The sequence below is a fragment of the Ursus arctos genome, unplaced genomic scaffold (assembly GCF_023065955.2).
Source record: "Ursus arctos isolate Adak ecotype North America unplaced genomic scaffold, UrsArc2.0 scaffold_3, whole genome shotgun sequence".
NCBI classification, from domain to species: domain Eukaryota; kingdom Metazoa; phylum Chordata; class Mammalia; order Carnivora; family Ursidae; genus Ursus; species Ursus arctos.
The window spans coordinates 94,156,866-94,182,761 of NW_026622985.1; the positions used below are offsets into that span (position 1 = coordinate 94,156,866).

General features: G+C 36.9%; 1 protein-coding gene across 1 annotated transcript in view; it reads left to right on the forward strand.

Moving 5' to 3' along the window:
- Positions 1–25,896, forward strand: part of CNTNAP2 (contactin associated protein 2) — a 1,356,273-nt gene that overhangs the window by 499,813 nt on the left and 830,564 nt on the right. The window lies entirely within an intron of this gene.

Consider the following 25,896-nt stretch of genomic DNA (forward strand, 5'->3'; position numbering starts at 1 on the left):
CCAGAAATCTGCATTTTAACCAAGCATTTAGATGACTTCCCTTTCTTTTTTTATTTTATTTTTTTTTTAAGATTTTATTTATTTATTCAACAGAGATAGAGACAGCCAGCGAGAGAGGGAACACAGCAGGGCGAGTGGGAGAGGAAGAAGCAGGCTCACAGCGGAGGAGTCTGACGTGGGGCTCGATCCCAGAACGCCGGGATCACGCCCTGAGCTGAAGGCAGACGCTTAACCACTGTGCCACCCAGGCACCCCATCCCTTTCTTTTTTTAAACTACTTTATTGAGATATAATTCACACACCATAAAATTTGCCATTTAAAGTATGCAATTAAGTGGGTTTTTGTATAGTTGTGTAGATATTATCACAGGCTAATTTTTGGTCATTTTCATGACCACAAGTAGAAAACCCAAACTCATTAGGAGCCAGTCTGCATTCTCCTACAATACCTCCCAGCCCTAGACAATCACTAATCTACTTTCTGTGTACAGATTTGCCAATTCTAGATATTGTTTTTTTTATTTTTTTAAATATTTTATTTATTTATTAGAGAGAGAGAGAGAAAGAGGGAGAGAGAGAGCACAAGCAGGAGGAGCAGCAGGCAGAGGGAGAAGGAGAAGCAGGCTCCCTCCTTATAGGGAGCCTGATGCAGGACTTGATCTCAGGTCTCTGGGATCATGACCTGAGCCGAAGGCAAACACTTAACCCACTGAGCCACCCAGGTTTCCCTAGACCTTTTATGTAAATTGAATCATGTAAAGGTTGTCTTTTATGATTGCTTTTTTCATGTAGTGTAATGTTTTTAAGGTTTATTCAGTTTTAACATGTATCACTACTTTATTCCTACTTATGGGCAAGTAGTATTCCATTGTATGGATATACTATATCTTTTTTAGTCATTCATCAGTTGATGGACTTTGGATTGTGTCCATTCTTTGGCTGTTATGAATAATGCTGTTGTGAACATCTGTGTGTGTACAAGTTTCTGCATGCACATATATTTTTCTTAGTCTTGAGTATATACCTGGGAGTGAAATTGCTGGGTCTTATGGTAATTCTATTTTGTTGATCTCCTGAACTCTTTCTTGAGTGATCTCAAGCCTGCAGTTTTCTCTCCACACTTAAAGAAACACTAATTTAAGTAATGATTTGGGGATCAGAATGCAGGAGGAAAAAGAGATATTTCTTGTATCCAAATAATGAAAACCCTAGATTCCATAAAGGGAGCAAGGATTAGAAAGAGAATAAGACAGCATTAGAAAATAATAAAACACTGGGTAATGATGTGAGGCTAATGTCATTAATTGGAGAGTTAGAAATATAAAAGCAAAAATCAGAAAGGAAACAAAGATGGTTTTTATCTAGATAGGAACAGTCTCAAAGGTTAAAAAAAAAAAAAACTCTTGTAAGGTGGTATAGAGAGAAAATAATAGTAAAAACAGAGTGGATCTTAGTGAGATTTATTTTTAAAAACAAAGTTTTAAAGCATAACTGAATTTCAGAAGGAAGAACTTTCACAGGTACCATGGAAGAGAAGTGACCTGAGGTTAAACTACCTAAGAACAAAATAAGAAACATCAGGGTGAGGGAATGGGAGAGAGATAATAAAATTCATCAGGATTTATTTTTAAAAGTACAAATGAACAAAATAAAAGTCTTTTAACAGAACACTTGTGTTTAATTATATTTTACATTATTTTTAAAGTTGCTAGTAATATATATATATTTTTTTTACAAAAGTTAGTTTTTGCTCAGGGTTAGACAGATTTTGCTTTCTGGAATAGGATGTCCACAAATGTGCTGTGTCAGGTTTAAAAAAAGAAGGCTTCTTATTGCATGAAGAATTTCAGAACTTTTAGTCAATCATACTTTTTGAAAACAGATAGTGGGAAAAAACTGGCAGTGTATGCCACTGTTAGTATACGGAAATATCCATTTTCACCCTTCTTGCCATACATAGAACATTTTTTTTTAAAGATTTTATTTATTCATTTGACAGAGATAGAGACAGCCAGCGAGAGAGAACACAAGCAGGGGGAGTGGGAGAGGAAGAAGCAGGCCTCTAGCGGAGGAGCCTGATGTGGGGCTCGATCCCAGAATGCCGGGATCACGCCCTGAGCCGAAGGCAGATGCTTAACGACTGTGCCACCCAGGCACCCCAATACATAGAACATTTTTATATTTCTTCAAGTGAGACCAACCCAGAATCTCATTAGTTACTGCATCCAGCTCAAATCCACATCTCTGAACGATGTGTAGCCCTCTATATCAGGTCAAGATTTGGTTCCTTCTGGTTGAATGAAGTATAAACTGAAGACCGATACCTGCAATATACACTTCTCCCATGAAAAATTAAAGTACAAGAAACACAGCCTTCACTGGTCTATAGTAATTTATAAATCTTGTTAGTCAGAAAGAGCAAGGGACCCCTTTCCCAGTGCCCTCCGTGACCCAAGGTTTCAGTCTCTGAGAGATCCTCCTTGTCCTTTGTTCTACCTGGCCATCTCTGAAGAGACCCTTCTCATAAGCTGCGTGCTTTCATAGCTGACTTCCTGTTGATACAGATTCGGATGCCCAGAGACTGCTTTACTCATTGAATGGACACAGATTGTTGCAGGTTATGCTTGTGGTTTCCTAGGCAACGTAATTCCTCAGAAACATTGTAGTCTTCTAATCTGTTGCCTTTAAGGTGGTTCTCCGTGCAAGGAACCACATCTAAATTTCTCTTCTTGATATGGCTTTAAGCCTCATGACTCCATCCTTCTACTTAGCTCTGTTTCCTGCCACTTTCCCAGTGGAGGTGTGCCCCTCTGATCTCTCTCCCAGAGAATTTGCTGATCTCCCCTCACCCCTTCCTCTCCCCCAGACTTTGAACTTAATGCCTCCTTTCAGCCTTGAGGCCTTGAGAAAGGATAACCCTTGATTGGATGACAACAGCCTAAGTCTGATTGTTGCCAGAGAACTGTTCCCCACTTCTGGTAGACAGCTCTTTTGTTGTTGTTGTTGTTGTTGTTGTTGTTAAATCTTCATTTATTATTATCCATGTTATGTAGTACATGGCAGAATTCTGCTAAAAATCACATGTTTTCATCAAATATGGATTAAATCCTAATATAGCAAGTCCTAACTAATAAGAAGCCTATTTCTTGCAGCTCTTCTCTTTTTCTTTTTCTTTTTTTTTTTTTTTTAATTATTTGTCCAGCTTAAATCTTACCTGAAGGTAATAAAAGACATTCTGGACCACAGATTTACTTCCTTCTAAGGATACCTCTTGGCAGCCACGGCTTATAATTATTGTACTTTAGGATACAGAGTTTTTTGGGTTTCTTTGTTTTTTGGTAATCTTTTCAAGCTCATAAATTGGTGATTCTCCTTCAGTTCAGATTGCCAACATAAGCAGAGAGCACCTGCCATTTTAAAGTGGTTTTATTTTTATCTCAGCCTGAAGGCTGGCTAGTCCTAGAACAAGTTTGTCTCTCTCTTGAAGACTGCTGAACACAGCAAAAAAGGAGTCAAAGCACATCAGCATTTGAGTATTTCCTAATATTTCTTCTAATATTTAAAGTCCCAGTTGGCCTCTGGTTTGCCTTCCAAGGAATAGCAGTTGACAATATGACCAAATATTTTGCTACAAATAGCAAAGGTCCCAGATTTCCAAGTCTGTATTAGCCCAGGCTTCAGGGTCTGGTGTCTACTAAAGGCAATTCCATAAACTTGTGTTCTGTCATGCATAGCACCCTATTTTTAAATATAATACCAAATATGGTATTAGTTTGGATTAGGTTCAGCTCTGAGTGACAGAGATTGTGATGAGCAAGATGGAGATGTATTTCTTTTTTTCCATAAAAGAAGATTGAAGGTAAACTCTGAAAGCTGTTGCAGAACTTGATGGAATCAGGAAGCCAGGAGTCTTCTGTCGTTTGGCTTTACCATTCTCAACAGTTAGTATTCACCTTGTGGTTTCAAAGGGCAGGTTAAGCTCCAGGTATTATATCCAATTTTCAGGGAGAAGCAAAGAGAAGCAAATGAGAGGGACTGGGATCTTTCCTTTAAGGCCACTCTCTGAAGTCCATATTATGTATGAAACACATCAGTGGGCGAAACTTACATGGTCACATAAGGGAGATTGAATAACCAACTGCCCAGCTAAATGTCTATATCCATGCAAGAGAGCAAAAATTAATATTGGAGGATAATTAGCAGTCTCTGTAATAATTCCTCTGTTTAATATTAAATGCTTGATATTATCTTTGAATTTGATTATAGTCTATGCACCCAATTTTACTTAATAAAATGACGTCCAATATTATTATTCACTCCTTGGGCAAATTTTGAAAATCGGTGAATGGTTGTTTAATCTAAGGATACTGAGTTTGTGAAATACATTTAAGTGGATTCATTTCTTCTCCAGATTTTCAATTATCCATCATCCTAGCCTGAAGCTTTTTATAACAAATAATTTAGAGTAGTAAAATTAAATAGTTTTTAAAAGGCAATAGAATATTCTCTAATCATGTATTTATATCTCTGTCATTCCCAATCATATTTCTATTCCCCATAAAAAGCCTAATTCAATAAATTCCTTGCTCTTAAATTAAGAGAGAATTATTTGACCATTCCTCAAAACATTAGAAGTTATTGAAATTAATGTTGGTTGTTATTTAGGAACTTTTTTCTTTAGCTCAGAGAGTAAATGATTGTACATTTGTTAGTTCTTAGATGGTAGAAATTTGATCATGAATGTTTTGTCTGGAGAAGTGGAAATTAAGAGGCCAGAAAAACATACCTTTGAATTTAGGAAACTGTCCATACATCAAAAAGAAGTGAGGTGTATCAGGTGGACAGCTAGACCTTTAGCTCCAGAAGAGCAGGAAACACCCTTGATTTTGCTCATCCCAGCTTAGGAAATACTTCACAGGGCCTGACATGCAGAAGGTGCTCATTATACATCTGCTCAATGAATTACTAGAGGTGATTACCCATATCATTAAAAATTTGTTCTATTAGAATGTTTATATTAGTTTAAGCTTGAATGCAATTTTATATACATTTTAAACCTTTTTTTTTTTTGGCATTCTTCTTCTTAAAAAAGTGTAAGATACACCATGCTGTACCTTATATTTTTATCTCTTACTGTGGCATTAAAGGGTAATCTGTAGGAGAGCATAATCTTTCCCTAGACATCAACTCTAAAGGTTAAAGCTGTATTCTACAACACTTGAGTTTTTCCTTAATAAACATCTCTACTTTTTCCTTATATGAATTTCACTAAATCTTTCTAAAACTTATTTTTTTATGTCTGAAGATTATATTGTCGCTTGGAAATGTGCATTTTCTGATGTATCATTTGTTTTTCAAAGAAAAAAATCTTTTAAACTACCCCCCAATATTAAACAATTAACTATTTTTAAATACATATTAATTTCCTGTTAATGAAAACCTGATTGGCTAAACAAAGATACACACCAGTATTATCCTTGTTTGAAATAACAAAAGTATCACATAGGAAAAGGAGTTGTTAAAATTCTGTCTGTAGCTGTAGGTAATGGCACAGTAGTGGGAAAAGGCCTCCAAAATTTTAGAACATCGACATTTCAAATGGTTTTAGAGAAGTGAAATTAGAATACTTAAAAATAACTTATTTACAGTGGTATGAAATGTTGATTTGATATTTCCAAATATCATATACATCTTCGTCAAACCGGACAGATGGTTGGATTTAGCCCAGTGGTTAAAATCCATGTATTCTGTCTCCCTTGCCACCCCAGCTTGCTCCTCTGGTAAGGCACGAGAATAATATATCTCGGTGGAGGAGAGTTCAAGAATGAGGAAGGCATGCAAATGTTTTGCCCCACTTACAAAGAACTTAACAAGCAAACATAGCCCCTGTCCATTATTGCTGTCTAAATATTGATTCATATTTCAGCCAGTCAGGTAACAGTTAAGATTCCCTATATTATAGTCGGAAAATTATGCTAGTCACAACTTCTAGCTACAAAAATTAATCACAACTTCCACCTATATTTGTTGCTGAATTCACAAAATGTGTAAATTTTCTTTTGTGTAAATACACATAACAAAATTTACCATTTTAACCATTTTAAAGTGTATAGTTCAGTGGCATTAAGTACACTCACTTTGTGGCTTGATGACCATTACCATCATCCCTCTCCAGGTTTTCCTCTCCCCAGACTGAAACTTTGTAACTCTTAGACTCCATTAAACAAGGACTTCCGTTCCCCTTCCCCACCCCCAGCCTCTGGTAACCACTATTCTGAGTTGTCTCTTTGAATTTGCCTATTCTAAGGACCTCTTGTAAATGGAAGCATGTGGTACTTGTCCTTTTGTGTCTGATTTATTCCACTATTGAGCATATTGTTTTCAGGATTCATCCATGTTGTAGCATGTATCAGAATTTCATTCCTTCTTGTAGCTGAATAATATTCCTCTGTGTGTGTGTGTGGGGGGGGGGGGGGGGGGGGACCCATTTGGCTTATCCATTCATCCATCAGTGGAAATGGAATTTGGGTTGTTTTCACCTTTTTGCTCTTGTGAGTAATGCATGTACAAATGGTGTACAAATATCTGTCTGAGTCCATTCTTCCACTTTTTTGGGGTATAAACCCAGAAATGAAATTGCTAGATCATATGGTAATTCTATTTTAATTTTCTAAGGAACTTCCATATTGTTTTCACCATGTTTATACACTTTACATTCCCATCAGAAATGCCCAAGGGTTTTAGTTCAACCACATCCTGACCAAAGCTTGTTCTTTTTTCTTTTCTTTCCTCTTTCTTTCTTTCTTTCTTTCTTTCTTTCTTTCTTTCTTTCTTTCTTTCTCTTTCTTCCCTCCCTCCCTCCCTCCCTCCCTCCCTCCTTTCTTTTCTTTTCTTTTCTTTTCTTTTCTTTTCTTTTTTCTTTTCTTTTCCTTTCTTTTCTTTTCTTTTCTTTTCTTTTCTTTTCTTTTCTTTTCTTTTCTTTTCTTTTCTTTCTTTCCTCCCCTTACAAAAGCTGTCCAAATGGGTATGAAGTGATTGATTTGGTTTATGGAGAGATGAAATGTAACGTGGTGAGGTAGATGTCCTCCTACACTTGGCATTTACACTTCGCCTCTCTCCTATTCTGCAATGACACGACTAGACTAGACAGTAAATTCTGTGGGGACAGGAAGAATGTTTACCACTATTTTTCAACTTTTAATGTAATAGGTGTTTAATACATGCTGAATGGGAGAAGGCATGAATAAAAATATAAGAAAACATAAAAGAAACAGACTAATGCATTTTAGAATTTCTATAGAAATAATTGCTAATTTTCCTTTTGTCGATCAGACAAGCTATGGAAACCTTCAGGAACCCCAAAACTCCAAAGCTGACTTCAAGAGTCTTGCCATGTTTTTCTACTTAAAAATATACACTCTCACAACAGTAATATTCACTGGCTTTTTACTATGTTCTAGGAACTGTTGCTAGAATTTTCCTTAATTTATCTCATTAATCTTCATGATAGTCCTGTATCAGGGGACTATGATCCTTATGCCCATCTAATAAAGGTAGAAATTAAGCCTCCAGGTATATGATTTGCCTGGGGACCATCAGCTCCTAAGAGGCAGAGTGAGGACTTGATTCTAGGTTTGTCTAGCTCTAGAAACTAACCTCCTAACCAACATAATGTATTGTTCATTAGAATGCCTGTATTTAGTTAGCATTTTCTTAATTACTTCCCAGGTTAAATTGTAATAATTGCTTTAAATACTTCACAAAACATTCTTACATTAAAACGCAATCAAAATAAATAGGTCAGAGATCAGAATAAAAAAGGCTGAAGAGTCAGATTAGCTGTAATTTAGAAGTCTCCAAAGGCACGGGGAAGCTACTTCTACCTTCATTTCATAGCCATCCGAAGTCTTCAAAGATAAATGTGCATTGCATTTTCTTTTATTAACTTTTCTCATCTTATTTATAGGAATGAGAGACTTATGTATAAATAAGTACATATTTGTTCTGTGATTAGTGGCACTTTAGGAAATACTCTTCCTCCAAAGTTCTTTCCTTATATTTTTTTTAAGATTTTATTTATTTATTTGCCAGAGAGAGAGAGAGAGAGAGAACAAACGGGGAGCGGCAGGCTGAGGGAGAAGCAGGCTTCCTGCTGAGCAAGGAGCCTGATGCAGGATTCGATTCCAGGACCCTGGAATTATGATGTGAGCTGAAGACAGAGGATTAATTGACTGAGCCACCCAGGCATCCCAGGTTCTTTCCTTATTGTCTCTGCAAGAATACTTGAAATTCTCGTATCATGCACTCAGGTTAGGGGATTGAAAGGAAAGCAGTTGTGAAAATGCAAATGCTCTCCTTAAAAGTTGATACATGAAGCCCTTATCAGCCATCAACACTAGCAGGAGTTAGTTGTTCAGAAGGAGAAGGATCTTGAGGAGAATGAACTGTAAGAAAAATAGCAGAGAGTCTGGTAGCCTTGAATAAGCTGGAGCTTATGAAAAATATCTACAGACGGTTTTTAGGAAAAAATAAATAATAAATAAAAATAGGTGAAGAAAAGAAGGGACTCTTGTGGCTCTGAGCAAAGGATAAAGATCAGTGATATAACTTTTAACTTGTCATTTAAAACAAAATCATGTATTCTATTAATTCAGCAAGTAATATAGCTGGGAGTGGTGACTAGCCTCATTTTATGAGTCTCCAAACCACTCAGGCTCAATGAAATACCCAGTTGCTCTAAGTCTCCAGCCACGATGGGTGGTCTCTTAGTCACGATGTAAAATGACGGGGACTACCATTATTGGCCACTTATAAAGTAAGAGAGAGCAGGTTCCAGAAACCCCAGGTTTATATAAGCCTGACTTTAAATCACTGTAAAAATTATAAAATTGATGATTAAACTCATTGTTTATCAATACTTAGTAATTAATGGAACAGTCAAGTGTCTTACTAAAAGTAAATCACTCCAGGGGTTTTGTTTTCTTTTTCTTTTTTTGGTAGGAGCGATAGATTGAAAGATCAAAGGAGTTTCATTGGCAAGTGGTAATCATTGGAGAACAAGTGCGCATCCTCGCACATGCACACACCACTTGAAAATTGCTACTGAAATAGCGCCAGCCTGCAGGAGTGCACCATGTCCCTCAGCTGTCTTGGGGCAAACATAGTAGAGAACCCGATAGATACTGTAAATTTAACTTGATTTAACAAGGCCTTTGACAAAATCTGTTCTAGCAAAATCTGGAGTTGAACTCAAAACCCTAATTAAGTTCACTAACTCTTCCTTCAATATGCAATTTGACCCCAAATTAAATAGACGAAGATCAAGAGAAAAGGTGAAGGCACTCCCTTTATAATGTCTCCTGATTTTGACCTTCCCCACCTTGAAACTGGGAAGAAAAATAAAACAGAATAAGACTGGGCTGAGAAAAAATAAGTTCTCTGATGACTCGTGACTAGTTGGTCATTTCCAAGGGCTTGAGCACCTCCCATCATACTCAGAGGTACATATATCAAATCCTCTGCCCTGAGCATAGATAACAGAGTGAATCTGAGTACTTTGAGATGAAGGCAAGTGAACTATAAGAATTACAAAAGGCCTAATTTTTTTTTTTTTTAATGAAATAAGGGTAGAAGTTATCTGTGAAGCTACTCTTTCTTAGGGCGAGCTATTAAACTTTACAAGCAGCTGGTGGTGTGTTTGTAATACAGGATATGATTGGCAGCATCCTGGCCTCATGTCGTGGGTGCAAGCGTGCAGTCACCCTGCCTGGGGGCGGGGGGGAAGATGTGGAGGAGGGCAGAGCCTGTCCTGCCCACTCAAAGAGCTTCTGTTATAACTTCTCTGACTTCTGAACCCTGGTCTTGACATGTGATTCTTAATATCTCCGATAATTTTCCTTTAGTTACTACCTCAGATCTTAACTTACAACTCTGTCATCTTTTTCTGCCCTTTAGGTACCATGAAGGAGTGCATTTGTGCTGTAGAAATAGTCAGCTGAGTGAGGGCCTTAAGAGGCAATCCTAAGCCATTACTATTGTCCCTTTCTTGTGAAACATTTTTTTATCAAAGAATTTAATAATAACATCAAACCAAACTTACCAAATTTGCAAATGATACAAACCTGGGAGTAATAGCTACAAACACAATGGCACTGTTTAAAAAAATTAGAAGAGAATTTTAAAAATCTATGTTCAAGCTCTGTTTCTACCACTAACTAGTGGGCCTAAATTTTCTTACAGATTAGAAAAAGTAAGATTCTGTGAGTTAAGCAGACTGCACATACAGCTAGGAACTGAGAAGAGACTGAAGCATAGTTGAAACCCAGATCTCTTTGTCTAGAGGCGTGATATACTTGGGTAGCAAACCGAGTGGGAGGGCCTGGCAAGGAGTACAGGGTGGAGACAAGGATGGTGACCAGGGTGACTGGCTTGGACACCTGGTGAAACTGCACATCCGTCAGGATGGCAAGAAGGATGTTTAAGTTTGGAAGTGAAGATGACATTTCACATATATCAGATAGGAGGTTTCTTTCAGACATTCCTATAGAAACATCTCTTATATACTTGGGTGAAGAGATAATTTGGAAGACACCACCATAACGTTACAGTGGTAACAGTGGCAAGCCAGTGAAAGTGGATGGAGAGTAGATTGATATGGAAATGAGTACCAGTGCCCGAGCAGGATGGGACACCGACTTTAGGGAGTGGACACAGGAGATAGAACCCCACATGAGACTTAGAAGTAGCAGGTGTAGTAGCTGGCAAAGAGCTGAAGGGCACTGAGAGGATAGAAGCCACCAAAGGAGGAGAAAGGATCCAGAATTTGTAGAGTTTGGCCAGGGATGACCTAAAGACCCATTAGGATAAATAGAAAGGTGTGTTTGACTACTGGCCAGCATGTGCTGCAGTCTTTACTCTTCCTGCATTTCAGTTCCCCCGGGATTAAGCCTGATCAATTCTCCAAGACTTTTCCAAGAGCATTGTCACTTAGAAGTGATCTTATCAGCTGCCTCAGTATTCCAGAATGTTGTCCAGCAAGCATCTGGCTTTGCTGTTCTCATGAGACTGACACGCTTTATAAGAACTCTCCTCAGATCTTCCTTCCTTATTAAGGTCTATGATGATGTGGCTTTGGCAGTACTTAGTATGGAAATCCTAATAAGAAAGGATTATTGTTATTTGCATCAAGCTAAATGTTAGTCTGCAGAGCAATAAGGCTGCTAAAATTTGATGTTCAGATGATCCTAGTTTGCATTAATGGAAGAGGGTCAAGACCATGAGAAACAATAGCTATATTTTTCTCTACATTGGTTAAACTGTATCTGTTATGTTCTATTCTGGGTGCCATATTTTAAGAAAATTAATCCACTTGAATGTATCAAGAAGAGGGTGAAATGAAAAATGTTCTGTAAATTGCTTTTTTTGTGATGAAAATACCCATAATGGCAACCAATTGGGCAAAGTTTTCAGAACAGAAAGCTCCATTCTGCTTCCTTTCTCCATTCCTCTAAAAGTATGGAGTGCTCCACAGACCACTCAGAAAATGCCTGCTTGACATCTGGAGAAGTTCAGCACTGCCAATCAGCAATCAAAAACTTTTAGCAGGGCCTCCTGGGCAGAACACAGAAAATAGCTGAAAGAAAGAGAAAAATAATTCTAGTACATTGATGAACAAGTGGGTTTCTATTTAATTTTGGGGGATAGATTTTTTGCACACATTTCCACGGACACATAGATTTGGGAAACATTGGCTTAAAAGCATACACCTTTCTTGCTGCAGGATTCTTCCAGGTATTTAATATGTGAGTGTGCAAGTGACACAGTTTCCCAAATTTACTTGGCCTTTTTAAAATGGACCATCTTTAAGTATTAGTACTTCCCAGGACACATTTTGGAAAACTGATCAAGGAAGGAAGGAGAGGGGCAGAAAGAAGAGGAAGATGGGATTATGGTCTAACTGCAGCCCCATGGTAAAACTTTGATTGTGCAAAGGAGTGTGTAGCAGGAGGAAAATACTCTTTTTAAACTCATTTTATTTTATTTATTTTATTTGCATCATGGTCAGTGTACTCTTTAATCCCCATCATCTATTTTACCCATCCCCTCACCCTCCTCCCCTCTGTAACCATCGGTTTGTTCTCTTCAGTTAAGAGTCTGTTTCTTGGTTTGTATCTCTTTTTTTCCCCCTCTTTGCTTGTTTTGTTTCTGAAATTCCACATATGAGTGAGATCATATGGTATTTGTCTTTCTCTGACTGACTTATTTCACTTAGCACAATACTCTCTAGCTCCATCCATGTTGTTGCAAATGGCAAGATGTCATTCTTTTCTATGGCTGCTATATATATATATATATATATATATATATATATATATATATATATATATATATATATATACCTTCCCATATATATATATACCTTCCCATATATATATATACCTTCCCATATATATACCTTCCCATCAAAGCAGCCTTGGATCTGAGATGAGACTCAATCATTTAATTTAAGCCAAAACTGTGAAGAGCTTCAAAGGGGCCATGTGCTTGGATTCTCTACACTGGACTCCTTCCTAAAATTTTTGCTCTTTTACTCTTCCTCCCCATCTATACTTCTGTCAGAAAGGAAGATATGTCTAACTCTGGTCCTATCAAAGCTAATATCTTCACTTAATCCAGCTCTGCTCTGCTCTGCTCTCCTCTGAGACATCAGACAATCTTCTGTAGTTAATTTATCTGCCTCCTTCTGCTCCCTCCAACTTTTAATATACTCTAGTTTCCTAATGCCAGAAATATACAAACACCAAATAACCCCAAATTGGCCTTTGATCTTGTCCATCCTTAATGGTAACAGCCCATCTCTTATTACTTAATGAGCGAAACTTTTTGGAAAAGTATTGAATATATCAGTTGTCCACACTTCTTCCACTCACTATTTATTTCTAGGTGCACAGTGTTCTGACACTTACTACCATCTCTAATAATAAGAAATAATTATTCACAAGGAGAAAAAAATGCTATTTATAACCATAAGTACTTTCTGTAGGAGATGAAAACTGTTAAATGACTGGTCTTTTCTTCTGAAAAATCTTGTTGGGTTTATTTATGTCTCTTTGGGGACCAGACCAGAAATGAATTGATCTGCATGCTTTGGAGAACCAGAGATAATTCTAGAGGAAAGGAATAGCACAGGGGAACACTGAGGAGCCCAGTGAAATAACAGAAAATTACACTTCTTAACAGTGTTTATATTTGCATATTTACATATATATTTACATATTTACATATTTACATATTTCCATTTATATTTACATATACTCCTCTGCTCTATCAGCTGTTCTCCAGCAAATCTAACCAGCTGAATATAATGCCTGTCATCGATAGTTATCTGTATGTGTGGAAACTAGAAAGGGCTAGTTTCACATCCATCTTGGTGTTGGTGAAGCAGAAATAAAGGCATGTAGAGTTCCTCTGATTATATATCTCTACTCCCTTACGATGGGTATTATTTAATAAAAAATCATATTTCTTCAACATTTGTTATACCAAACACTCATTTTTTTCTCACTTAATCTTCACGATAATCCTATGAGTTACCACATAGTTTTATTCCTATTCTATAGATGAGGAAATCAGAACTTAAGAGTGGAGTTTTAGTGACTTGCCAAGGCTTACAGAATTAGTAAGTGTTGGGGCAGGAATTCATACTACCTTAGTTAGGTACTCAGTTTTTATTCATTGAATTTAATTAGCTTGAGAGTCGTGTAATTTAGCGAATTGGCTTAGGAGTATATTCATCAACTTTTTTCTGGGATAGGATATTTTCTTAAATACTGACAAACAAGCAAGGACTCATGCTGAGCTAATGCTTCTAATAGAATAACCTAGAAATCTATTATTGTATTGTGGTGCTATCAGCGCTAGTAAAAACTTTATTTGAATTCTGTTTTTCTCAGTTATGCTACAAATGAAGAGGATAGCCTTAGGAAAGTGATTTGCCTGTCATTTGATCTTTATGAAGAAATTACACATAATTAACTTATTTCATTTTTAGTAAGTTACTAATTAGGTGATTCGTTGAGATTCCAAAGGATTAATCTTTTGGCTTCCAGCATGGTAGTAAAAAAGAATCCACTATCATAGAGAAAACAAAATCATCAGGAGTTCTTGAGCCCCCAAAGAAAATAAATGATTGAACAAAAAAATGGCAACGAGAGGCTTTAATCTGAGCATTTAAAGTGAAACAGAGATTTAAGAAATCTTATGATCAAAGTAGTCAAATTAAAATAGAAATAAATTATTTATTTAGCTGAGGGTAACATTTTTCTTTGTAATACTTATTTTTCCTAGAAATTAAGCCCATCATCTCAATTGTATCATAATATTTTAGATTTCACAGCATGAATTACTCAACTCCTATATTATTAAATTAAGCCTTATTGTTCCCAACATGGAGCTTAACATTTAGTATCTAAAGGTCACTGCTCTACAAACGTGAGATGTAAGAAATAAAGTTTAGCAGCTGTATCCCATTATACTAGTCAGAAAGGAAGGAAGGAACAAACAGCAGTGGGGATGAGTGGGACGTGCTGAGCAATTAAATATCTTGTGGGCAGATCTGAGGATCCTGTTATTTTCCTCACATTTTCAGCTTGTATTTAGAATCAGGGAGGATATAGAAGTGTCAAGAATCAGAACTAAATTCAGTTTTTTTCATATGACCTTTGTTTGTTGGGTGAAAAGAACTTAATTTCAGGAAAAAGTTATGGGAGATCTTGAAGTCTAATTATGATGATTTTGTTGGGTATTATTTATAGTAAAATTGCAGAGTTTCTAAGGAATGTCATACCCCCACTGGATTGTGGTCACATTGCAAATCTTATTTGCTGCTTAATTGCCTCTGTATTTGTTGCAGCAACATACCTAGCAGAGGATGTACCTAAAGGGAGTTTATTTAAGCACAACTAGGTGAAAATGGAATTAAAAGAAAAGAATAGTCAGATAGTCACAACATTCCTCATTAAGCCTTTGGGTCCTTAGGGTTTGGTTTAGTTCCTTGAAATCTCTCACCCTTTCGTTACAGGAGTGAAAACAGTCAAGAGAAAATTTATGTCATTACCTGTTGATGAAAATTGCCAGTTAATGCCTTCCTGCAGATTTTACATGGAGAGGAGAACTTAGAACCCTTCCAATAAACTATCTATAAATCAGTAAGAAAATCACACTTGCACAGAAAAAGTGTCTTTTCTGAAATCATGGAAGTCATTAGTGGCAGAGCTAGGATCAGAATTCAGGATACCAAATGTCCAGTTCAGCCCTTCTTTCACTGTTCAGTTCTGAGTTTCTGCTCCCACAGTGCTAGGCCCCCAGTGTTAGCTGTGTCCTGATTAACTACAGAATTGGACTGTGTCACCGTTGTTTTAAAAGCCACCCACAATTCTCCAGAACTCTGTGGGAAAGGGCACGGAATTCTGTGGAACAAACCATGGAATTTCCCTCCCAGTTCAACAATGAGAGTAGCATAACTTGATGATTAGTGCCAGGCCAGGTGTTATTTTCAGCTAAACTGGTTTTTTTTCCTCCTTTAGTTTTACGTTTTTCTAAGTGGTATGTGAGTACCCCAGGAGATAGGCAAGATTAATCATGGGGGAAATGGTAATAAATACTTAAACTTTTATTTGTATACAATATCTATTTTTATCTATATAGTTATAATTTAAAAATGAAAATAGGGGTGTATGGGTGGCTTAGTTGGTTAAGAGTCCAACACTTGATTTCGGCTCAGGGCATGATCTCAGGGTCATGAGATCGAGCCCTGCATAGTACCCCTTGCTCAGCAGTCTGCTTGAGATTCTCCCTCTGCCTCTACCCCACCCCCACTTGTCTGTATGAGTGCTCGTGCGCTCTCTCTCTCTAAAAGAAAGAAAGAGAAGGAAAGAAGCAGAAAGAAAAGGGAGGGAGGGAGGGAGGGAGGGAGGGAATGAAAGAAAGAAAGAAAGAAAGAAAGAAAGAAAGAAAGAAAGAAAGAAAGAAAGAAAGAAAGAAAAAGAAAGAAGAAAAAAGAAAGAAAATAAATTGATGGTACTGCTTTTGTTTTCGTTAGGGGGTGCAGTATAAAAAATTTTAGAAACCACCTTCAGAAAGCAAGTCCTACCCATAAAAAGGAATGACTTTAAGGTCTGTTTATAAATTATTATCACTGCACATCACACAGTCCCTATTGGAATCCCTCAATATTCCTGTCATCAGTTCTCTCAGGTAAAACAAACCGTATTTTAACCTTCTGTCATCTCTGGAATGAACTTGGTTATTGTGTTTTCAGATATATATGTAACATTCAAAGGACAGCAGGTGGCTTTAGTTATGATCAGTTTGAACATTGAAATTAAAACAACAACAACAACTTTGCTCATCAGTAAGATTCCCTAAATAATTGACTACCCCCTGACCTTATCAAAAAACGATTCCTAGAGCTACATGTCAAGAGGATTGACCTTGGCTCATAAAATTTGAGGGGGCTGGTCGCTGCTTCTCACTTTATGCTTCGTCTAGAAATGAGGAGTGCCTAGGCTACAAAGTCTAAATCACACATCTTCTACCATGAGGTCAATCTATCCCCCATAATCTCCTCTACCGCTGTTGCTGGACTTGTGTTATGTGTGGTGCTAGAGTAGACGGCCTCCCTTCACAGATTATTTTCAGATCATTTCCTGGTTTACAAGATGCAAGGAGTATTGTGACCCCATTTCTCAGACAAGATAGGAAACTAGTAGGTTAGTTTGCAATTGCTCCACAAGTAACAGTCTTACAACAGACTCTGGTGGGATTTCTGTGTAGAGAGAAATCTTAACCGGAAAATTTCAGTTACATTTCTGAAATATTTCTAAATATTTATTTTCTCAGCTGTAGAAAACACAGAATCACCTAAGATTAGGGTGATTGTCTTAGTTACCTTTCCAAAGCAAAGGCAATCCACTCTGATTTTTTCTTAAGCAGATAGAGAACATAGGAAGAAAGAGTGCTTTTTATTCTATTGTTAAGTAAATTCCCTGTGGATTGTTAATAAGTCAGAGAGAGGTGGTTCCTTCACACAGCTAGCTGGTAGAAGTGAGGTAGTGTATTATTAAAGCCTATTAGATCAGCATAGTTCTTTTCAAATTTTTAATAGTAGGGTTTTTAAATCAAATTTGAACTGGAAATGTTATAAAGAACAACAATCATCCCAACTGAGTTGTTTCGTAATGATCAGCGACTTAAATCAGCCTTTCAGGCTAGTGAAAAGAAAAAACAAGTGTATAAGTTCTTTTTTATTAAGTAAGGACCAAAGACTCTGTGATCATTAGTGTTTGCTGGTGTGCATATGTGTGTGCAGATAACAGGAAAAGTGACAGGGTGCATGCCAGACTACAGATGGGGCTCTCTGAAGTCAAAGTGGGAGGGAGAAAGGACAGGAGGAGTGAAGGGCTATGCTCACGGCGTCTAAGGGCCTTTCCCGTGTCCATGTTTTTTGTGTTCTTTTTCACGTATCACTTATTTACTTAAAATTTAATAAACAAAATCATCCTCATAAAATAAAGGTTTTTTTGGGGGAGTGCAGAGGGAGAAGGAGGGAGAGAATCTCAAGCAGATTCCATGCCCAGCACAGAGCCCGATGAGGAGCTCGATCCCACAACCCTGACATCATGACCTGAGCCAAAATCAAAGAGTCGGATGCTTAATCGACTGAGCCACCCAGGCGCCCCAAATAAGGTATTTTTAAGTGGCAATGTATTTTAAATGTTTTTCCCTCCAAGAAATACAAAATACTTCATATACTTAATGCTATTATTATTGAAGTGCCTAACTTGACAAATTATGAATTTGCATGTAAAGCTGATAACCATTTGTCCTTAGGAATAAAATATTCTGAAGAGAATACAGAAAAACTAGCTGATTTTATCAAAGCAAGAGAAAATGTTCCTTCAGAATATAATAATTATCATTTAATTGGTTTATTTACAGGTTGTAAATATTTTAAAAAGTCAAGTAGGTTCGATGAATGTGATTTGATTTGCAAATGTTACTCATGTCTTGTATTTTTTAGCTTATTTTAACTGGGCAATTAGTATTAGGAAAGGCTTTTTGTGCCCAGAATGCAGAGACTTTTAGTATATTTGTTTCTTCAGGGTGACTTCCCAGTAGCGGCCTTGTTTTGTCTTTATTTGGACCTCACCATTCATAGCTTTTATGCAGTTGGGTAGGGAATTTATCCAGCCGTTTCAACTGTGCTAGAGAGGATTTGCCTTGATAAACTTTCTGTGCTTTAGAGGTCACCAGACATTTGGGCCCCAAAGTAGGACTTGATAATAAAGCCCCTAGAGGTAAGACCATTGCTGATGTTACTGTTTTACCAAGTAAATTCACATGAGATTGATGTGTAAAACTGAAAAACCAGCCCATTGATTCATACTTCATTAATGGCATGTTTATACTCTATCAAAGGCATCTCCTTTCCTTGTATTGATCTACCTGGGAAGCAAACTTAGTACCCAGTAAATGTTGTGAAAAATGATGGAGAAAAATTTTCATTCGTGGCATGATGAAGTCTGAAAAGGTATTTATGTTTTTATAAATCCTCAAAATAAATCTGCCCATTTTAAGAATGCCTTAGAGAGATCCACTAAACTGGCCAGAGAAGTTATAGTAAGTGGCAGAGCCCAAATTTGAACTCAGGGCAGCTTATTTTTAAATTGCTCTTTCCTTCAGATAAAACGTCCCTGCACTCAGCATCTAGTGCTGGATTTTCCAGGCCTGGCCCATCTCCTCACCAGTGGCGCTGAACACATTCTGTTCAGATTTCCTGCTGATGCTCCTCTTTCTGTTTCCCTTTTGCTGGTATTTTCCTGGCCTCTATTTATATCACAGGTAGGGCTGTATCCAGATAACTTTTCCCTGGAAGTGCAGAAAGCAATTCTGTGTGTCCCATTATGTTTGAATCTCATGTGGCACATGTTGAAGGGCAGCTTCCCCTGCTTCTAAGTTTAGGGGTACCTGCTCACTGGTGCCCCCATGTACAGCAAGCCTGTTTTCTCCAGTGTACACTAAAAAGGAGCAGTATTTTAGGACAGACATAGGCTCTTCATGTAAAGTGTCACACTTCTGAATCTCTCTCTTTCTCACATACGCACACACCAAACAACCCCAAATATGGATTTACTGTGTAGATGATTTCTGGTAGTTTTAATTTTCCTATTTTGTAGGAATACTCATTAACCATATAAAGATGGCCGCTGGCTTGGCCATCACCCAGGCTTTAAGACCTACATTCTCATCAACTAAGCAGTTCATCTTGATGAGCAAGCACGGTCAACTCTTTGCCCCATATCTTTTGCACTTGCAGAGGGTGAAGCTTCTTGTCAACTTCTAGCCGTTAAAGATTCCCCTGAAGACCAGCTTATATGTCCCTGAAACAATTCACAAGTTATTTCATTGTAACAAACAATGGTAATTGCTCATTTTCTTTCAAATATTTAAATTTGGATAAAGTTTAAACTATCATTTCACACTTATTTTCCAGAAACTTCCTCCATATTTTGATGGTCAGGCTACAACAAAAGAAATCACTCTGTTTTCCTGCTGTTTTGTAAATACTGTTTTCTCTGCCTGGAATGGCCTCCTTCCTTGAGGTTCAGTTTAAATGCCTGACTTGCACAAGACCTTTCTCCCCCTATTCCCCTAAGCCTCCACTGTTAGGTGCTCCTTACTTTATGTTTGTTTAAGAATTTGTTCATATTCCTATTAACATATGTATTCTACTCCTCTAGACTAACTGTAGACATGCCTGTCTCTTCCAACGTGAAGTATATATTGCTTTACTCTGTGGGGACAGCATTTGTTCCATGGCAGTCGTGTGAAACTGTTCACGGGAGGAATGAATGGGTTAAACATGGAATTGTCTGAGAAGGTGAATGAATGTCTCAGGAACTTTTTCCATAGATGCACATATTGAGGTTAATAAGTGTAGTTGGTATTCAGGAGCACGAATTTCAGAATCAGAAACTATTTGATAGGAGCTACCTTTCACCAGCAGTATGAATCTGTTTAGGATACTTAGTGAGTTCCTGTTCGTGTCATCTGATGAATGTCTTCTTTTTAATTGAGCAGCCCTGACCCCAAACCTAGCTAGATCCTGATGTAGGCGTGTGTGCGCGCACGCGCGCACACGCACACACACACACACACACACACACACACACACACACAAAATACCAGATCACAGTTAAGGATAAGGAATGTTTATTCATCCTAAAAGTTGGGTTACATAAAGTTGGATTACATGCACTAAGAGCAGAGTGTAAATTATGATAATTAAACACGCACTATTTGGCTTATTAGGCTTTTATTTTATGTAATTTAAAGACTGGTCTCTTTGAGTTTTGTTTGAACAAAGAGAAATACCCATCAGTAAATGAGTGTGTGCTATGGAGGCATTTGTTCATGATCTCTCATTTTCCTTTAATGATAATAATGTTATATTACATCCATCTGCTTTTTATCCTTTTCAAGGTAATTTCCCATACATTATCTGATTTTGCAACCAGCATCCAGTTTAATGTCACAAATGTTTGCAAGCGTATATTTGTATTGTTTTTTAAAGATGATTCTATCCTTCGATGTGGTTACAGATGAAACATATATTTACTTCAGAGCACCAATTCAGTGAAACCCATAGCAATTTCAATTGTGCTCATCCAAGGACAAAATTAGGTCTCAGGATTTAACTCGGGTGGGATAATATAATACAAATAACTCGTTTACCTGAGAGCAGTAGAAACAAAAAGAGACGATCTAAAATGAAAGCTACTACAAAACAGTAATGAAATGCGACGTTAAAAACCACTAATGGATGTTGACCTTCCAAAATGAAATAATAAAAAAAAGAAAAGGAAAACACGCAGGAAAACAAAGGGTGCTCCCAAAGTTGAGAAACATTTCATGAATTGCAGAACCCCTCCACTGAATTCTTCCTTTTTTGTTTATATCTCACTTTCTGCACTGACCATGACATTTTCTATGTTAATAATATACATGTCTGTCTCCCATTCTAATCTGTTGGATCCTTATGCATCTTTGATTTGTCTACTCATTAACAATGCCAAACCTTGCACGGAGAATAGGCAATCAATACATGTTTGTTGAATCGCATTGAACTTTTAAGCAAGGAAAAAACTATGCCAACTAGGAGCCTACACGTTTTCTAAATCGTAAGCAGTTCAACTAAGAAAAAAGGTAAAACAGAGCACTTTATTCACTGCATAAGCAACAATAAAATACGGCTTTATGTGGTTTTTCCAATATGATATATAGTTATCCTAGACATAATCTTAGTCTGGTGCTAAATATATTATTCATGACATGTAATTATAATGAGTAGCTCGCCTTTTAAATAAGATGTAGTGATGTTAGCAGTGAGAATGAAATTGGCCATTTTTTTCCCCATAAAGCTCTGTGTTTTCCCCAGGCAATAAGATATGACTTTGCAAGTAGAATATGTGGATAAAAAGACGAATTGCGTACTATCTCAGAGCCTCATTTTAATATTTAATTTTACTTTAGGCACATCCTGGTACACTTGAAAAAGCCTTTATTTACTCTTCTTTCCTAACATTTATTTTGTTGCTCTGAAATATACCAAGTACTTTACTAAGTGTTAAATTAGTCCTAATATTGTGAATATAAGGGTTTACTTTTATGAATGAGTTTGTATTCCCAAAGTCACTCAGTGGTGGAATGATAACACCGATTTTGAGCCCTCTTCTCCCCTTTTCAGCAAAAGGGTGGATGGCAGGGCAATTCATTTCCATACACTAGCTTAATTTTATCCTTGCCATCCTCGTGTAGAATGTGGGTCCCTGTATCCCTGGGAGCACATAAATGAGGGCATCAAAACTACAAACCCTGGTGTGTAGCCCTGTGCTTCAAACGTGGCTAAATTTAATAATCAGGACCAGTCATATGGAGATGAAAGAAAGAGTGTAGATAATTAATGATATGTCACCTGTTACTGGCCAGGCAGAGTATCAGGTTGTGTTTCATGTTCTCTTTTTCACTTGTCAAATCAACACTGCTGTTCACACCTTAGAGATGGTTCACTGAGGCTAAGGGAGATTGGGTGACTTTGCAAAGGTATCATAGCTAGAAAGTGTCTGAGATGAGATTGAGCCCCAAGACTTTCTGGTTCTAAAGCCCGTGCCTGTTCCACCCCAGTACACTGAATCCACAGAACGTTCCACCATCACAAGTGATGGCAGTTTAGAATCTTGAAGCAGTCCTGCTGTCTCACCACATTGTCTCCCACTGTCACCCCAGATTCCTCCTGTGTGGCTCCGTAATGTTAGATCAAGACTCCAAATGCGGTTAAAATGTAGGTGGGATGCGGTGAATAATAACATTTGAAAACAGTGAAGTCAGTCCTTTGCATCTTAGGTCAACCAAAAGCTGAGAGAATAAATTGGGCTAGCTGATTACACAGTGATAACATTTAGAATAAAAAAAAATTGAGAAAACTCAAAAGACAGATCCTAACTGCCTAACAGTTTTGCTCTAGGCTATTGTTATTACTGCTTTTCAGAGAGGCTTGCGTGACACAGGATTATTAAGCGAGCTGAGTGATTCAAAAGGTGTATGTAGAAGTTCTTCACCTGGGGGCGCCTGGGTGGCTCAGACAGTTAAGCATCTGACTCTTGATTTCGGCTCAGGTTGTGATCTCAGGGTCATGAGATTAAGCCCCACATTGGGCTCTGTGCTGGGTGCGGAGCCTGCTAAGATTCTCTCTCTCTGGCTCTCTGCCTCACCCCCACCTTTCTAAAATAAATAAATAAAATCTTAACAAAAAAAAAAAAACAGTTCTTCATATGCAAAGGTGAAACCCTGTGATGAATCTGCTGTAGGCACTTCATTATTACACAAGTGATTGTGCACTTCATGAACCCATTTTTATTAGTGTGTTCAAAATGAACTTTTACTTGTTTTACTTCTTTCAAGTTTTTAAAAAATGCATCACTCTGCTGTATTCTTACTGTTAATATTTCTGAAAACTAAGGGAAAATGTCTTTTGCTAAACCTACAAATAGGATACAAATATTTCACATAACATCTGATTCTTCTGTTGACCTCTCAATGAGGATAATGTGGTTGAAAGAATGTAACCCTACAAATCTCTGTATATGCACCATGTAGCTTAGTATTTTGTAACTGTAATTACACTTGCTCATTATCTAAAGACCCGGGTTATTATTATATTACATAGTCAGGAAAGGTATGTATCTTCTTCCAGTTTTGTATGTTTGTTTTTATATACATTAGTCGATATCTATATAAAATACAAGGATGTGCTGGGGATTCGTGAGCCGGTACTTAGAATATATCCTGAAATTTCCCAGTGAGACATCATATTTACATTTAATTATAAAACTGACACCAGTGAAAACTGGTATATTCTGAGTGGATGGTATATTAATTTCCATACAGTTTTGTCATTTTTACTTTTATTTATATTTGACAGCAAAAAATTTGTCTAAATCTGTTTTAATAAGATAGTTTTATGAGTTTATATAAAAGCTTATATAAATTTCCTTTGTAGTTAATTGACTGAAAATGGAATTCTTTAGTTACGCATAGGTGATTATGAAGTGAATGTCCCTACATCAACATTTTGCTTCCTTGTTTGGATCAAATATATGTAGGTATCTTCTTTTACTCTTTTTTTTTTTTTTTGTAACTTGTGAAGTGAATGTTATGTATTCAATTTATGCCAAAGGTGGCAGTTTTCACTCAACTCCCGAGACTTTATTTTGCTTGGTTAAAATTCCCAGCTAACATGTGTTTGCTAAAGATAAGGTGCCTATTTAAAAAGTGATGTTCAAAAAAATTGGTCAGTGATAGTTCCTTCTTCCTCATTAAAGACAATGTATGCTTTCTACCTTTTCTCTTCCTTCAGCAAAGTTAGTGCAGATGAACTGTATTTAAATTGTCCATCTTATTTTGAAATTCCATTTAAATGTAGCACTGAATCTCCACATTTGAATTCAAGGAGAGTTGCAGGAGCATCACATAGTAAATCTATAAGGAGAAACTAAGATTACACCTGGGAAGAGGAGGGACCTTTAAGCACCATGGATCTTCTCCACAGTTTTAGCCATTCCTATATACTGAGGCTCAGGCTTACTCCATTAATAATCCCTAAAAATTCATGGGTTAATTTTCTACCCATTAATTTCTAAATCCTTGGAGGACATGTTTTTCGTGATAGTCACAGAAACTATATTCTAGAGACGAGGACTGGATATGACTTTGTAAATCAAGTTCCAGATTTACTTTCACCTCTGTCCCATAACTGAGACTTCCCAAGCTTCAAAGTTTATTCCTCTCTATTGTCTTCCTGTGCCACCCTCAAGTCACGTCTAGCAGTCACTGCCCTTCAGGTAAATTAGTTTAAATGAAAAGAGGATCTGGCCACCTGTATGAAAATGATCTGTGTAAACGTGGGGAAGAAAGAATTAAGGGATATTAAGATATAAAATGTATTTCATCATGTTAATCCCAGTTCAGAAACCACAGGGACTACCACAGCTAGCAAAATAGGTGTTAAAATTCCTAAATTGACCTATTGGAAGTGCTTCATAGTCTTTTCTGAATGTGTCTTTTAAACTTCTTAAATGTTCTTAGTGTTAAGCCCATTTGGAGTCAGAATGTTCCCTAACTTGTATCCTAAGTATTCCTCATTAATGTAAGGACCATTCAAAATAATCAGAAGTCTCAAAATAACTGTGAAAGACACTTATGCAATTTAAATATGAAATTACTTGAATTTCTCGAAAAACAAAAGTAAATAAAGCTACTTCTGAGATTTTTCAGCCTTAAAAATGTGCTTTTCATAAGTTAAAAAGTATTTTCCTTGCATAGGATTTTGTTTTTATCCTAATGATAATGATATAAGTGCCTGGTATTTTGTAGGGTACTTTTCATCAGCATTATGATAATTGGGTCTCATAATAACTTTATGAGGTATATGGAACTAATATGATAATATTCCAATTTAAATGAGGAAATTGGTAATTCCAGAAGTTTAAATTGTTTATAAGATCAGAGAAGATGGTAGAGCCCAGATATCTTCTCTTTTGGTTTTTCATCTGCCTTAGAGCGTATGTGATCGTTTTAATGGTTTTAAAGCTCCTGAGAACACGTGTACCATCCCAACTTTTGGTGAATTTAAAGTCAGAAAAGCATTAGTAAGTTATAGCGCATTAAAACATAGACATCCTTGCAGAATACTCGAGTGGGTGAAAAAGGACAGCCCTCTGATCTTCCCTGTCCAGACCACCACTCTGTGGTCTGCCGACTAATTCACTGTTACCACAACCATGTGGGGAAAAAGTATCTCACATGCCTGAGCTCTTACAGTTTTTGAAACATGTTTACATAAATGTAATTATCAAGTTAGTAAATTATAACATCATAGTCCCAGTAATGTTTATAATATGAAGGATATTCATTTGCAAGAGTAGAGTCCTTTGCCTTGACTATGGATTTAAAAAAAAAGAGAATGGGAGAGGTGCTGTAGAAATAAATGATGTAAAATTTAGCATATTTTAATTTATTCACAATCAACATATTTCTAAAGACTTGAATAAAGCAAGAAAATATGAATTTTTCTTTTTAAAAAAAAATAATTCCAGTATAGTTAACATACAGTGTTATATTAGTTTCGGATACTGCACTTTACTCAGTGCTCATCATGATAAGTACTGTTAGTCCCCTTCACTTACAGTAAATATGATTTTGAATAGAATTCTAAAGTACCTTTTCTGTTTCTCCTTTCTGATGTGAAAATAGTGTAGCATTTATAATTTTGCATGCAAT